Raw genomic sequence first — 16,622 nt, 5'->3', positions numbered from 1 at the left:
GGCTTTCGTGAACCTATCGCTTCAAAAGAAATTAAGGGTCTTGATGAGCTAAAGGATGTGAAAAGCTTACTTTCCGGGTTACCCTTCGGACTTTCAGCTGTGGCAAGGGCTCCGAGTCGGAGGAAAGTGACATTACCTCTTCAACCACCGGGTTACTGGCGCCGGTGTCATCCTGTCAATGAGCAAGTGTTGATAAGGCGGACAGCAAAAAATCACAAGTACAGCAAGAGTTTAAAGGCTTAGGGGTTACCTCTGACTCGGAGCTGTCGCTTAGTTGCATCAGCTCCGAAGCAGTAGGTCTGCTTCCTTTTTTACGAGGGGCGGCTTTCTTGGCGGCTTTCTTCGCCTTCCTGGCCTTCTTGGCCGCCTCATGGTCATATTTGACCCACCAGAACTTATCATCAGCCTGAAAAATACAAGGATGAATTTTCAAAACGGTTCAGATGCAGGTTATATGCAGAAGGAGATAAAATATTAAAGTCAGTGGTTTACCGCTGGGGCCGGGTTGGTCTTGCAGAAGGGGGCTAACCCGGTCCTTCCACAGTCTGCCAGACTCTCGTTTAACAGAGCCTTGGTCTCTTCCTCAGCAACATCTTCTGGAAGATCATTGCGACTGTGCCTCTGAGGGTCATCCTTTCGCCCGGTGTACTCACACATTAAGCCGGGGCGGCGGCTCAATGGGATCACCCGCCAAGAGATCCAGACCCAGACCAGGTCGATTCCGTTCAGGCCGTTGCCCAGGAGGGCCTTGATTTTATTGATAGTCGGAACCAGAGGCTGGCGCTCCGCTGCAGTCAGCTTGTCCGACAGCGGGTGAGTCGGCTCCAGACGTGTTGGGCGAAAGCCGGGCAGAGGGTTCTCGTCAGCCTTGGGACGTATCTTGGCAGTAGAACCAAGTCATATTCCAGTCTTGGGGTGGCTCGGCGGCTCTGCATAAGGGAAAAGACAGTCCCTACGCCGCTGGATGGAGATGCCACCTAACTCCAGACTTGGCCCGTTGGCGCACTCATTTTGGCGGTTTAAGTAAAACAGCTCTCTGAAGAGTAGCAGACTAGGCTCTTCTCCAAGATACACTTCGCAAAAGACTTGGAAATTGCAGATGTTGGACACGGAGTTGGGTCCTATATCTTGAGGCCGCAGGTCAAAGAAGTTGAGCACGTCCCTGAAAAACTTTGAGCCGGGCGGTGCGAAGCCCCGGCTCATATGATCTGCGAAGATCACTACCTCCCCGTCCCTTGGCTGTGGTCTCTCTTCCGACGGGTCTGGGGCACGGTAGGACATGATTTCCTTCTTAGGAAAATATCCGGACTTAACAAAATTGGTCAGGGTCTCATTGGTGACGTTGGACCTCATCCAGTTGCAACTGATGGGGGCCTTAGGAGGCATGGTGAAAGTTGGTGGTCTATGACAAAAAGGAAAAGTGTCCGGGTTAATTATAAACCGGAGATTTACAGTTCCAAACTATGGTGGCGGTTTATGAAGGGGACTAATGGTATATACTCAAATATGGTGGTTTTCTTTAAGTCGGAGGATTCTACGAAGCATGGTTTTCTTTAAATCGGAGGATTCGGCAGCGTGTGGTTTCTTTAACCCGGAATCGTAAGCCGCCAAGATTCAATAGCTGCAGTTTTTACGAAGTGTGGTAAAACAGGTTTCACATCTTGCAGTAACTTTTTTGGATCAAAAGGGTCGGGTGAAATGAAAATTTTCTAGACCTAGAAACAGACGAGCGGATGTTCTTGAGCTCGAACGAATCATCTATACAGTGGAAAGAGATTTACTGGCACTTGAAATGAGGCCTAAACAACTACCGCACTGGTTTTATACAAGGCTAAAGACCAAACAAGTGCAGTGACTATGAGAACTACCGAGGCTTGTGGCAATGGCGATGAATGCGAAGAACACAGACGAACCCTACGGTAGATCTATCTGACAGGGCAGAAGAGACTCACCGGAGTTGGAGAAGTGCGGAAGTCGCCGCCGTTTATCTGGTCTGAGTCAGGGTGATGCAGCGGCCGAGTTGATGAAGACCAGGGGCGCGACGGCGGCGGCAGTGGCAGAGCTCGGGCAGAGGAGTGATGGCGCGAGGAGGAAGAAGAGAGCGTGAGAAGAGCCGGTCGGGCCGGCCTATTTATAAGGCAAGGTCATAAGTGGGCGCGAGATTCAAGGAGACCACGGCGTGGTTATCTCCCCCCCATGACGCCTCGATTTTCGGAATGACAGTAAAAGCAAAGATCCGTTGCGGATCTGGCGGAGTAAAAAACAGACTTAATGGAGGATGACGTCATGGCGGATTATCCGGAGCACAGAGGATGACGTCACTCCGGGTTATGGCCTTCACATGAATGGTAAGCCGAAGATTTTTACTGTCAGAAGAGTTGAAGATTGACGTGAGCCGGCTCAAATCAATCTGGGGCCTAATGTTGAGGATATAGACCTTAGAGTCACCCGCCAGGAGGGGCCGGGTTACTCGTACGGTCGTTACCAGAAGCCCGGGGCTAAGTTTGAACACGATGGGCCGGAGATGGGCTGAGACCCGGATATGGTTTAAAGCCCGTAGTTGTAATCATTGTTATGGTAGAACTTGTAGTGTAAGACAAGTATAGTTGAGAGTCCGAGCCGGACACTCTTATGAGCCTGCCGGGACTCTCAGGGCTGCTGGGCGTCAGCCTCCCTATATAAAGGGACGACCCGGCAGCGGTTTAGGGGCGAGAACAATCTCATCGAGAGCTGGGATAGCAAGCTTAGTTCCCTCGTGATCATAACCCTAATCAATACCATCTCAACTGGACATAGGCTTTTACCTTCACTGTAAGGGGCCGAACCAGTATAAACCCTCGTGTTCCTTGTCCCATTTAACCCCTTCAAGCTTCCTAGTTGCAATGGCTCCACGATTAAGTCCTAGTTCAAGGACATCTGCCGTGACAATTCCACGACACAGCCCTCCACGGTGTGGTCCCGTTCATCCAGCCCTCCACGGGGAGATGTTCATCCAGCCCCAACCGGCTGGATCGATCGGGGTCCTATTCATCCAGAGGCAACACCACGGGGTCCTGTTCATCCACGCCCATCGGGAACTGTTCATCCAAACCCCCCAGCAACGCTCACTGTTCATCCAGAGGTAGCATCGATCGGCTTCAGTTGGCAGTAGTAGCGAAGGAATCGCTCGATCGGGTTCAGTTAACAGCCATCGATCGATCGCTCGGGTCCAGTAACGCATAGCCTGCAGTGCAATCGCTCGGATTCAGTTAGAGCAGAACACCTCGCTCGGGTTCAGTTAGAGCCCAACGCCTTGCACCCACGCGCGTGCATGTACGAGAGAAACGCGCGTCGCTCGGCCCCGACCACCCACCGTAACTAGGAACACCCCGATATTTTCCTCGCCCTCGCTTCTACCACGGTTTTTCCGTCATGGACGGCCCAAAGAATGTCATGCAGCTGCGTCTCCGGCCCGCCCAGGATGAAAAGCCCATTTTTTGTCATAGAAGTAGGAGCCCACCACATCTATGATGATACCGGGTTTTGTCACAATTATCGTCATAGAAGTGTCATAAGTATGATAGGAAAAAAATTCGTTCGGCCCAAAATGTCACGGATGTGTCTTTTTTTTGTAGTGCAGGCTGCGGTCAAAAGCCGTCTCGCCTCCCGGTGAGCCTGCATGGCGGACTTCTGCCATTCCTACCATCATTTCACGCAACTACTTGCACGCCTCCCCGTCAATACGCACACCTGCACGCACGCCTCCCGGTATGCCTGCGCGGCAGACTGCTCGCATGCGTCCTGTCATCTCACGCCTGCTCGCACGACACACGGGGCGTGTGGCAGCACATATATTTTTGGTTTATTTTCTGCCGCTTTACTGCTTAACTGAACTATTTGCGTTGAAGAGATGCACAAATCCTGCATTGAACAGCTCGCACGCTTCCTGATGAACCTACGCACTGGATGAGTTTTGGATTTACTAGAATTTAAAAACCAGGTATCTCAACATTTTGCCGGCAATCAACAGTGCCCTGGTGTTTGAAATTCATTTCCATTTCTTGCATGGGACCTAAGCATGCACCCAAGGACACATATTTGATTTTTCAACCAATTTATATGCACTGCAGCATGTGCATGTATTTCAAATTTGAATTATGCACATAAAATGCCTAGAAAACCCAGTTAATATATAAAAATGCCCAAACGAGCCCCGGAAAATTCCAAAACTTAACACAACAATCCTGTTGTTCTATGTTGACACTAGAATTTTTTGAAAGCAATAAGAGGCAACGAATATCGTTTCGTCCCCAAAGGTGGCACATTCCCTATCGAAACCACTAGGCTTGTTGTGAGAAGCTCTGGTTTGTGAGAAGATTATACCCAAACCTGCCCCAAATGGGACAAAAATTTTACCACAACATGTTGATGCCGCTCCATGATACCATCACTAGTAAAGCAAGCTCCCAAACAAACGGTTTAAAACCCCTTTCCGCGATGGCATTTGGAACCGTCTCCAAGTGAGTGTGGGCGATAGGGGGGTCCTTCCCACACGACCCAGAAACTGTCGGGGATATGTCCTCCTGGCACACACGTTCGGCAAAATGAGGTCGTGTGCGACCGGCGAGCGCTCAATTACAGAAATACGTATGTAGAGTTAAAAAAAATACAATTATACGGCCAAATTGTTTCCAGTCGCAAGTACATCCCACACAGTCTGTCCCCGCTAAATGTTTCTGTCCGTATGTACATCCCACACAGTCGCTCGAAGGAAAACATTTCTGTTCACAGGTACATCACACACAAATTTTCCCGTTAAATCGCTTGCATTGTTGAATATATCACACACGGTCCATGGAACAAAACATTGTGGCAAAGGCTATCCATCACACACAGTTTTCATGTGGTAAACGTTTACCGAAGGTGGCCTAATGCAAACAGTTTTCAAGAGAAAGTCGTGTGTGATTGTTCGTTGATTCAACAGGTTTTATTCCTAGAAACTGTGTGCATTGCCTGCGGTCATCGCCCACGGTATTTTTTCAACAACCGTTTGTAATAGCAAAACCCAGTTAGCAGGCTAATTCGCCACTAGTAGGATAATTATCCGATTATCCATAATCCATTTATTAATCTAATTGACAGTTCATATTAAGCACACAATATATTTCATTTTCGTAATTGAAATACATCAGAGTACAACATCATATAGCTTCAGGACTCAGCTACCCCATTACAGAACTACACCAGGACCAAGTTTCACATGCAACATCTATAACCTTTCAAAATTAGCATCATAGACGGTACATAGACAAATGTATCTCATCTGGAAAACTGCTGAAGTAGAAGGCGAATATTGAGCCTTCATTGATGTTGAAGGTCTTTGTAACTTTAGGCCAGTGCCTGTGAATGATTGACCGTCCATCCTTCGTCCTCTTCAGGAACACTTCAATATTGAACCATGGGTGTTGTATGAATACCTTCCTCGCCTCCTGACCATACATGTGGTTTGAGAGGTAATCATCAGTGAACTGCTTTGGAAAGGCCTGAAAACAAGGATGTGCATAAATATCTTCTCTATATTGGAAATGGGGCAAAGGAATTAAAAAGGCAAGGTATAATAGTTAGTACCATCCTGTAGTGAACTGATGTCTTCTTCATTGTGCAGACAAAGATCTTGTTGTTTTTGGTCGCTAATTTCTTTATCCTAACAATCTTTCTGAGTTTCTTGACTTGACTGATATTCATGGAGAACTCATTTCCCCATATGCAAAAAGGGTCGAACAGTGGGTCAAAACCTCTGACAGCAGGACCTACATGTGCAAGACCAAATTGTTAAAAACCTAAATATTAGAATGGTTCCTGCAATTGCACAATAATGTGCTATTAGACAACGAACCATGCACGTGCTAACCTCGATTGTAAACCTCAGTGCTTCCCATTGTTTCCCTGCAACACATATAAGGTAGTTAGTCATCAGGTTAAGTAAGGGTTCGCATGCTATCAGTAAAATATGTTGATGATAAATAATCACATTGCAGATTCATCAGATTAATTGAAGCCAAAGGGAAAACCCATTTACCCAAACCAAGCATGATTAAGAACTAGGAAATATAGCACTTGTATATGTTTCTCATGTATTAAGTGCAGCCAAATTAGATTTATTCCTCACATGCACAACAATACAAAATTCTACCCACGACAATTGGGCATCGCATTGTAGAATCGAACCAAGCAGTTAACTAAACACCACAACAAATGAACCAAATATTAACTGAGCACCACATTGCACAATATAACATTGAACCAAGCAGTTAACTAAACACCACAACAAATGAACCAAACATTAACTGAGCACCACATTGCACAATATAACATAGTAATAATACAAGATCAGACAGTTAATCAAACAGTTAACCACAGCCAATTGTAGCAATTGTACTTGTTTCTCATGTATTTACTACAACCAAATTCAATTTATTCCTCACATGGTATACAATAACAGAATGCACCCACAGTTTTGTAAAGACAAATTCGATTTATTTCTCACATGGAAGACAATACAAAATTGCAGCCTGAAGAATTGAACATCACATTTGCAGAATTGAACCAAACATTTAACTGAAGATGACAACTAATTAACAAAACAGTTAATAAGTGAGCACCACACTGCACGACATATAGAACATATACACCAGAGCAACAGATTGCATGGTAAAATTAGATAGCACAATTCACTAGAATTTGTGAAGGAAAGGCAGGAGCAGCACACGCAACGGGTAAACCGAGCATGCTTAACCGGCGTAGCTAGCAAATGGCAAGGTGCTCCTTCAAGATCTGGGGGTCGGCACGAATGGCAGCCATCGCGACCTCATCCGCCGTGTGGCCGCAATTTGCTTCTCCGCTGCCAAATGCTCCTTGAGGTCCTGGCTATACTCCATGCACCATGGCATAGGCCGGCGCTTATTTGGTGGAGGGGTCGGTGATTTGGGTGGAAGGTGTCGTGCTCGCGCCAGCGATAGGGGCATGTGGGATGTGGAAGGAGGAGGAGGATGGGGGTCGGGTGTGGATTACCTGCCTGGATAGGCAAGGCTGAGGAGCGTGAAGGAGGGTCGCCGGCGAGGAGGCGGCGGCGCTACAAGCAAGGAGTGAAGGTTTCAACTTGGAAAGGAAGGCCGAAAGAGGGGAAATGTGGCTTTTGGTAAGGGGAAGGGGCGGGGAGGTAGATATTTCCGCAGAAGCCAAAAATTTGGAATCGCTTCAGCCAAAAAACTGGTGCGCAAAGTGTCATCAGACAAGGTCCCTTATTCAGAACTGTGTACGATATGGAACATCACAAATGATTCAGATAGCTTAACCCGTGTGTGTTGAGTTTGAACGTCAAAAAATTTGGTTCGAATCTCCCTGGTTACAGTGGTCATCCACGTCATTGCATAATTTGGGTACACAAAGGAGACTAACTTCTTAATCGAGCAAGTTCAGCAATTAAACAGAGCTAGCTGACCTAAACATTACTCTAAGAAATTAAAGACCGTCGCTCTTAATTAAACAAAACAAAGAGTACTACTACGGCTGGTGCTCGTCGATCTCCGCCGCCGCCTCCATGTCCAGCTCGCGCCCGACGGTCTCCTGGGGTAGGGGCTCCATGGCATCAATTCCACCATACTCGGCAATCATCTCGCCATCCGCATCCGCCATATCTTTGGAAAAGGCCGCCACAAGCTGGGCGTGGGCGGATGCCATGTGGGCTGTGGCAGGCTCCGTCGTGGCAAGGTATGCCGCGCAGGAATGGGCGGCTGCTCGAACTCTCTCGGTGATTGCCAGCTCTTCGGCCGTGGGTTGCTGACCGTTGTCGGAGAAGCTTCGTTTGATTTGTGCAGTGACCACCACGACCTAGGTGTGGACGGCCTCGACGTGGTAGTGGGCGGCCTCCAGCAGGGCTAAGGCCGCCGCTGCAAAACGGACAACTACTGTGCCGCTCTCGCAAGTTGCTATCCCCGAGGCAGATGCTGCCGCCGCCGCCTGAGAAGCAACAGCGGCCGTTTGGGCTGCCTTGGCCGCCTGGACGCAGACTGCGGTCGCCCTCAAGAAGCTTGTTAGCAGGCGCTTGGCGGCTGCGGCCGCGCTCTCGCCGGAGTGGGCCGCCGAAGTTGCCCTCACGACCTGGGTCCACGTCCCCATCTTTCACCGGCGACGAATGAACAGTGAAATGATATTTGGGGAGTGAGCTAGCTAGTGTGCTTGACACGCCGGCTATGGACTGTAGCCGACGCACCTTCGCTCGTAATGCATGGGCGCACTATACACCGACGGTGCTCCAAGATATTTTGTGCTGCATCTCACAAGGTTGGTGATAATAAACTGTGTGCGATCTACTTGATTTATCGTCTTGATCATTTGAATTACGTAATGGGGTCATAGCTACAAAGGATGGTGTTTGAATTGTTAGAACTTTTATCTGCAGTTGACATGCAACTATAGGTGTGTCGTCAAAAAATTGGAATTATTCACGGTTCGTTTGTACATTCTTATACATTAACTGGGTTTTCCAGGCATTTTATACGCATAATTCAAATTTGAACTACATGCACATGCGCCAGTGCATATAAACTTATTGAAAAATCAAATATGTGTCCTTGGTTGCATGCTTATGTCCCATGCAAGAAACGGGAATGAATTTCAAACACCCTGCCACCGTCACTCGGCCGTAAACATTGAGATACATGGTTTTTAAATTCTAGTAAATCCAAAAATCGTCTGAAAATCATGAAACTTGGCATGATATCATGTAGCGCATCAACATGCCGTGGTAAAATGTTTGTCCCATTTGGGGCAGGTTTGGGTATATGCTTCCCACAAACCGGAGCTTCTCACAACAAGCATGATGGTTCTCGGTAGGGAACGTCCCACCTTTGGGGAAGAAACGATATTCATTGCCTCTTATTTCTTTCAATTTTTTTTCTCGTGTCAACATAGATACAGGAGTGTTGTGTGAATTTTTGTCATTTTTTGGGGTTCGTTTGGACATTTTTATGCATTAACTGAGTTTTCAATGCATTTAGGTGCATAATTAAAATTACAACTACATGCACATGCTCCAGTGCATATAAATTGTTTGAAAAATCAAATCTGTGTCCTAGGGTGCATGCTTAGGTCCCGTGCAAGAAATGGGAATGAATTTTGAAAACCAGGGCACCGTTGATTGCCGGCAAAACATTGAGATGCGTGGTTTTTAAATTCTAGTAAATCCAAAACTCGTCTGAAATTCATGAAACTTGGCATGCTATCATGGAGCGGCATCAACATGTCGTGGTAAAATTATTATCCCATTTGGGGCAGGTTTGGGTATATCCTTCTCACAAACCGAAGCTTCTCACAACAAGCATGATGGTTTTCGGTAGGGAACGTCCCACCTTTGGCGACGAAACGATATCCATTGCCTCTTATTGCTTTCAATTTTTTCTCGTGTCAACATAGAACAAGGGAAGTGTTGTGTGAATTTTTGTGATTTTTCGGGGTTCATTTGGACATTTTTATGCATTAACTGAGTTTTCAATGCATTTATTTGCATAATTCAAATTTGAACTACATGCACATGCTCCAGTCCATATAAATTGGTTGAAAAATATAATATGTGTCCTTGGGTGCATGCTTAGGTCCCATACAAGAAATGGGAATGAATTTTGAACACCAGGGCACTGTTGATTGCCGGCAAAACATTGAGATGCCTGGTTTTTAAATTCTAGTAAATCCAAAACTCGTCTAAAATTCATGAAAGTTGGCATGCTATCATGGAGCGGGATCAACATGTGGTAAATTTTTTGTCCCATTGGGGGCAGGTTTGGGTATATGCTTCTCACAAACCGGAGCTTCCACAGCAAGCATGATGGTTTTCGGTAGGGAACATCCCATCTTTGGGGACGAAACGATATCCATTGCCTCTTATTGTTTCCAAAATTTTTTCTCATGTCAACATAGAACAACATGAGTGTTGTGTGATTTGTTTTGTGATTTTTCGGGGTTCGTTTGAACATTTTTATGCATTAACTGAGTTTTCAATGCATTTATGTGCATAATTCAAATTTGAACTACAAGCACATGCTCCAGTCCATATAAATTGGTTGAAAAATCAAATATGTGTCCTTCGGGTGCATGCTTAGGTCCCATGCAAGAAATGGACATGAATTTCAAACACCAGGGCACCGTTGATTGCCGGCAAAACATTGAGATCCCTGGTTTTTAAATTCTATTAAATCCAAAACTCGTCTGAAATTCATGAAACTTGGCATGCTATCATGGAGAGGCATCAACATGCCGTGGTACAAATTTTGTCCCATTGGGGGCAGGTTTGGGTATATGCTTCTTACAAACCGGAGCTTCTCACAACAAGCATGATGGTTTTCGGTAGGGAACGTCCCACCTTTGAGGACGAAATGATATACATTGTCTCTTACTGCTTTTAATTTTTTTTTCTCGTGTCAACATAAAACAACTGGAGTGTTGTGTGAATTTTTGTGATTTTTTGGGATTCGTTTGGACATTTTTATGCATTAACTGAGTTTCAATGCATTTATGTGCATAATTCAAATTTGAACTACATGCACATGCTCCAGTGCATATAAATTGGTTGAAAAAACAAATCTGTGTCCTTGGGTGTATGCTTAGGTCCCATGCAAGAAATGGGAATGATTTTCAAACACCAGGGCACCGTTGATTGCCGGCAAAACATTGAGATGCCTGGTTTTTAAATTCTAGTAAATCCAAAACTCGTCTGAAATTCATGAAACTTGGCATGCTATCATGGAGCGGCATCAACATTGTGTGGTACAAATTTTGTCCCATTTGGGGCATGTTTGGGTATATGCTTCTCACAAACCGGAGCTTCTCACAATAAGCATGATGGTTTTCGGTAGGGAACGTCCCACCTCTGGGGACGAAACAATATCCATTGCCTCTTATTGCTTTCAAATTTTTTTTCTCGTGTCAACATAGAACAACAGGAGTGTTGTGTGAATTTTTGTGATTTTTCGGGGTTCGTTTGGACATTTTTATGCATTAACTGAGTTTTCAATGCATTTATGTGCATAATTCAAATTTGAACTACAAGCACATGCTCCAGTCCATATAAATTGGTTGAAAAATCAAATCTGTGTCCTTGGGTGCATGCTTAGGTCCCATGCAAGAAATGGGCATGAATTTCAAACACCGTGGCACCGTTGATTGCCGGCGAAACATTGAGATGCCTGGTTTTTAAATTCTAGTAAGTCCAAAATTCTGTTAACCATTCACGTGACGCCACATGTCTTGGTTTCAATGGCTGTAGGAGGTGTCGTGCGGACAGTTGCTTGAGCTTGACTGAACGGGATTTCTGCAGCTCTTGATCGCAAACGATTTAGATAGAACACCCGTATGCAAAGTGAGAGCAGCGCAGGATTTGTGCATCCCTTCAACGCAAACAGTTGTTCTGGATGACCCGTGTGCAACCGCATACAAACAATTTGGTAAGATTTGCATTTGTCATATTGGGTATGTTGCCATTTGTCAAACTGGAAAGATTTACATTTGTTGATCTAGTAACGTTGCCATTTGTCAATCCTTGTAACACTGCGATTTGTCAAAATATGCAGCTAGAAATCATTAGCACTATGTAATTTTTGCAACTAAAATTCAGTATTTAAACATAGATTTCATTCATAGATTAAGCAGTCATTCTTAATTTATACAAAGAGCTCAACTTGACAGTTGAACCGACCAAACTTCTCGCCAATTATTGCCAACCACGTACTGAAATAGCTAGTTCAACTATATATACTAGCTAATTTTATGTACGTTGTACAGTTCGAACACACATCTATAGTCATATGAACTGAACAAAATAACCCCTAAATACCACTACTACCACGGAGGGGCTTTGTGCTACTTCCGGCAGCCTCTCCTCTGCCGAGCGCGCTCAGTGAGAGGCAGAGGAGGAGGAGGAGCCTACCAACGAGCCGGAGAAATGCAATACGGTGCCTGCCGCTTTTGCACGTTCAGCGAAACTCGCAGCTCGAATGCCCACTGCCGCTGCAGACGATCCCTCTCGAAGTGGCCGGACTGCTCATAGATCTCCTGATTCCTTGCCTCTGCGTCGGCGTGTGCTACGGCCATGGCTGCGGTAAGGCTCTTTGCATGCTCGACGAGGCGCTCCTCCTCCTCCCGTAGGAACTCGATGTAGCGCACAAGGTCGCTGACGCACGTGCGGCCCTCCACCTCCGCCTCCCTCCTTCGGGCGGCGGTGGCGGAGCGGGTGATGATCCCGGCGGTCGACTGTGGGCTGGCGGCAACGATGGCCAACTATGAGGTGGCGGCCACGACCACCACCTCCCGCCTTTGGGCTGCGTTGGCGGAGCGGGTGATGGCCATGGTGGCCGGCAGTGTGGTGGCGGCCACGATGGCCACCTCCCGCCTTCCGGCCGCGGCGGCGGAGCGGGAGATGGCCCTGGCTTTCGACGGTGGCGTGGCGGCAACGGCGGCCGGCAACAGCATCAGATGGGCAGCGGTGGCGGAGCGTGTGGTGGGTGTTCTGCGCACACCCAACAGGGATGCCACGCGCACTACATTACGCCGGGGACTGCGCCGCCGTCGTGGTGTAGCCTCCCAGCTGGAGCTGTCCTCTGATGACGGCGGAGTGGCTGAGCGACGATGACGGACCGGTGCCATTGGCGATTGTGGGAAAAGAAGACGAGATAAGCTACAGGGAGGGAGGGGAAAATGCGACGCAGGACTCACCGGTCGTGAGGGTTTTTATAGCGGGCCGGTAAGCATTGGGATTTTTGGGGATTTCACCGAGTCAGGCGGGAAGCTTGCGCGGGAACGGGCTCACCGACAATTCATTGGCACCACCGTTTGGCCAAAAGAACGCCCCCGCGCACTGCGCAAGCTTGCGTTGTAAGCCGTCTGCGGCAGCGGGGTGACAAGACATGCGAGAGGAGGACGAGAGGACACATACACATACAGTTAATAAAAAAACATTTGCGATTTAATTACCTATTATACCCGTCCTGGTTTATAAGTAGGATTTAACTAATAAAATACGAGTGCATGTCGCCATAGATTATATCGTTGAAGTTGTATTTGAACATAGTTTCCAGCTATACAATTTTTGTAACATGCATTAACACTTTTTTGGTGAAATTTAAGGTTATACACCAGCAGGCGTTTGCCAGCAACACACACACGGCTTATTCCATCACAAACAACTCTGATGGATCAATTGTCTGCCACGTATCGCACACGCAACTCTAATATGATTCGTGCTTGATTTCTCCGACATCGCTCGCACAGTTCGTCTTATTTGCCACGTATCACTTTGCCGTCCTCTGCTCGCGTCCCTCGGCAAGCTCTGCTCGCCGTTAGGCGCCGCAGCGCGCTGTGCTCACCGTTAGGCGCCGCGACGCCCTCTGTCGCGTCCGTTGGCGCGCCCTGCTCGCGTCCATCGGCGCGCTCGGCTTGTGGACAGCTTTTCCTTGAGGCGACCGCGCAGTGCTCTGCTCACGTCCCTTCGTGTGCGCTCTGCCAGCGGTTGGGCGTGCGCACGATCATGTCGGGGGCCCCATATGCATGCGGTTGCACCGTGCGCGTTGCCACGCGATGCAGTTACATGCGACACGATGGAGTTACGCGCTGCAAATTAGAACTGCTATCAGGGCCTGCTGATATTCCTGGCCGTCCGGCTTCCCCTTTAATTCTCGCGGCCATTATAACCTTAGTCTCTTCAAGATTTCGATCGCGCCCCACAACATAACAAGCACACCCACGACGACACATAGAGAGGGGAAGTCCGGCGGCGCTCCAATGGAGTTCGGTGAGCATAGAGTCGAGACCCACGCGAGGGAGACGGATCTCTCGGTGGTGTACACCATCGACCCGGCCGTGGTGGACGACTACATCAACAACATTAAGCAGTTGCTTGCTGGAGACAAGTACAAGGTGGTCGGCATCGACCTCCAGTACACCGCCGGTCGTCCCGGCATAGATCAGAAGGTTGCCGTCACCCAGTTGTGTGTGCGCCATCATGTCCACATCTACCACTACTGCATGGCCACAGAGCCTTGCGACCATTTCAACAGGTTTGTCAACAGCACCGACTACAAGCTCTCAGTGGATACCAAAGACGATGTAAAAGCTCTCAGTGTTGCGGGCTTGGCCTGCAAGAACCTTGTCGAAATCCGTGACCACTACAGGCTCTGGGGCAGCACTAAGCAGGACTCCCTGGTCGAACTCGCCTCGGCCATCATGGACCCCTACTACGAAAAGATGAAGTAGGGTGCCTAGAGAACAAGTCCCGTGTCCTGGCACAAGGCTTCGATGCGGCAACTGGATGAACCTCACCTGAGGTTCGCGGCCAAGAGCGTGTACACATGCTACGAGATGCATAGGCGGATCGTTGACATGAGGAAGTGCCTCGTTACCCAAATCGACGAGCCCGGATCGAGCCACAAGAAGAGAAAGCGTCACAAGAAGTAGATGATGATCACATGATCCTTTATGCTAGTTAATCATGCATGTAATATATAGTTTACTTTATTGGTGTGTGTGGAAATGTCATGTGTGTAGTAGCCACCTATGTAATTATGCATGTAATAGTTTACTTTGGTGTGTGCAAATGCCATGGTTGTAGTAGCCACCTATGTAAGTGGATGTTTAATTTGGTTATGCAAGCATGTCCTTATAAGTGTGTGTATATATATATGTTGTTGTTCTGTATGCAATCCCATCGCACAACACACACGTCTTATTAGCAGCAACCGTCTGTGTTCTTATCGCTCTTCAGACACATTTCTGATTACAGACATGTTTGCCGCGTATCACACACATCTTGTTAAGTTGAACAGTTTTTGTTCTCATCTCTCAACGCAAACAGTTCATCCAAGTGAACTGCATGCCGTATATCGCACACACCTTTGATCTGGCTGACCGTTTCTTTTGTGTTGCCTAATCACAAATAGTTCATACGAGTGAACCGTATGCTGTGTATCGCACACGCCTCCATCTGGCTGCCCGTTTCTTTTGGTCCTCCTCATCAAAAACAGTTCATTGAACTGAACCGTATGCCCTTCATCGCACATGCAACTGAAACCTGCACCGTGTTTGATGCATCCATCATCGCGAACGTTTTACACATTTCTGACGGTTTTCATACAGCACCGTTTGCGATTATGGCATCGCACACAGTTTCTCGAAGGGTCTATGATCGTAGTGTCGCATTAGCAGCATCATGCAGTAGTGCATGCCAAGTTTCATGAATTCCAGACGAGTTCTGTATTTACTAGAAGTTAAAAACCAGGTATCTCAATGTTTTGCTGGCAATCAACACTGCCCTGGCATTTGAAATTCATTCCTATTTCTTGCATGGGACCTAAGCATGCACCCAAGGACACATATTTGGCTTTTCAACCAATTTATATTCACTGGAGCATGTGCATGTATTTCAAATTTGAATTATGGACATAAATGCCTAGAAAACCCAGTTAATGTATAAAAATGTCCAAACGAACCCCGAAAATTTCCAAAACTTAACACAGCACTCCTGTTGTTCTATGTTGACACCAGAAAATTTTTGAAAGCAATAAGAGGCAGCGGATATTGTTTCGTCCCCAAAGGTGGCACGTTCCCTACCGAAACAGGCTTGTTGTGAGAAGCTCTGGTTTGTGAGAAGCTTATACCCAAACCTGCCCCAAATGGGACAATTGTTTTACCACGGCATGTTGATGCCGCTCCATGATACCATGCCAAGTTTCATCAATTTCAGGCGAGTTTTGGATTTACTAGAATTTAAAAACCAGGTATCTCAACATTTTGCGGCAATCAACAGTGCCCTGGTGTTTGAAATTCATTCACGTTTCTTGCATGGGACCTAAGCATGCACCCAAGGACACATATTTGATTTTTCAACCAATTTATATGCACTGGAGCATGTGCATGTACTTCAAATTTGAATTATGCACATAAAATGCCTAGAAAACCCAGTTAATGTATAAAAATATCCAAATGAACCCCAAAAAATTATAAAACTTAACACAACACTCCTGTTGTTCTATGTTGACACTAGAAAATTTTTGAAAGCAATAAGAGGCAACGGATATCATTTCATCCCCAAAGGTGCCGTGGTGTTCGAAATTCATCCCCATTTCTTGCATGGGACATAAGCATAAACCCATGGACATAAGCAGATAAAAGGTCTAGCAATTCAATCACCATCCGTTGCCGCTGTGACCCCATTATATAATTCAAATCAAGATGGAAAATCAAGTGGATCCCCCATAGTTTATTATCACCAACCGTGTGAGATGCAGTACAAAATATCCTGGAGCACCGTCGGTGTATGGTATGCCTATGGCTTACGCGAGAAGGTGCGTTGGCTATAATCCACAGTATTAGTGCCTCGTAATCTTGTAAATATCTACCGCCTGGAAGGTTTTATTGTTTGATAGCACACGATTAGTATGTGCGGACTGTGTGCGATGTCAGATACTCCCGCTCTGCTTCAGTCCCTTGATTCAAATTTTCAGTAGCCCGGGCATTTTACTCCCGCCTCTGCATCCCTCGCAATCTCAAAAATATCATCTCACCTTTGATCCAAATTTTCATTAGCCCCGCCTTGTTAG

The sequence above is a fragment of the Triticum aestivum genome, chromosome 5D (assembly GCF_018294505.1).
Source record: "Triticum aestivum cultivar Chinese Spring chromosome 5D, IWGSC CS RefSeq v2.1, whole genome shotgun sequence".
Lineage (NCBI taxonomy): Eukaryota > Viridiplantae > Streptophyta > Magnoliopsida > Poales > Poaceae > Triticum > Triticum aestivum.
The sequence above is the reverse complement of the archived record's forward strand: the minus strand, read 5'-3'. Positions refer to the sequence as shown.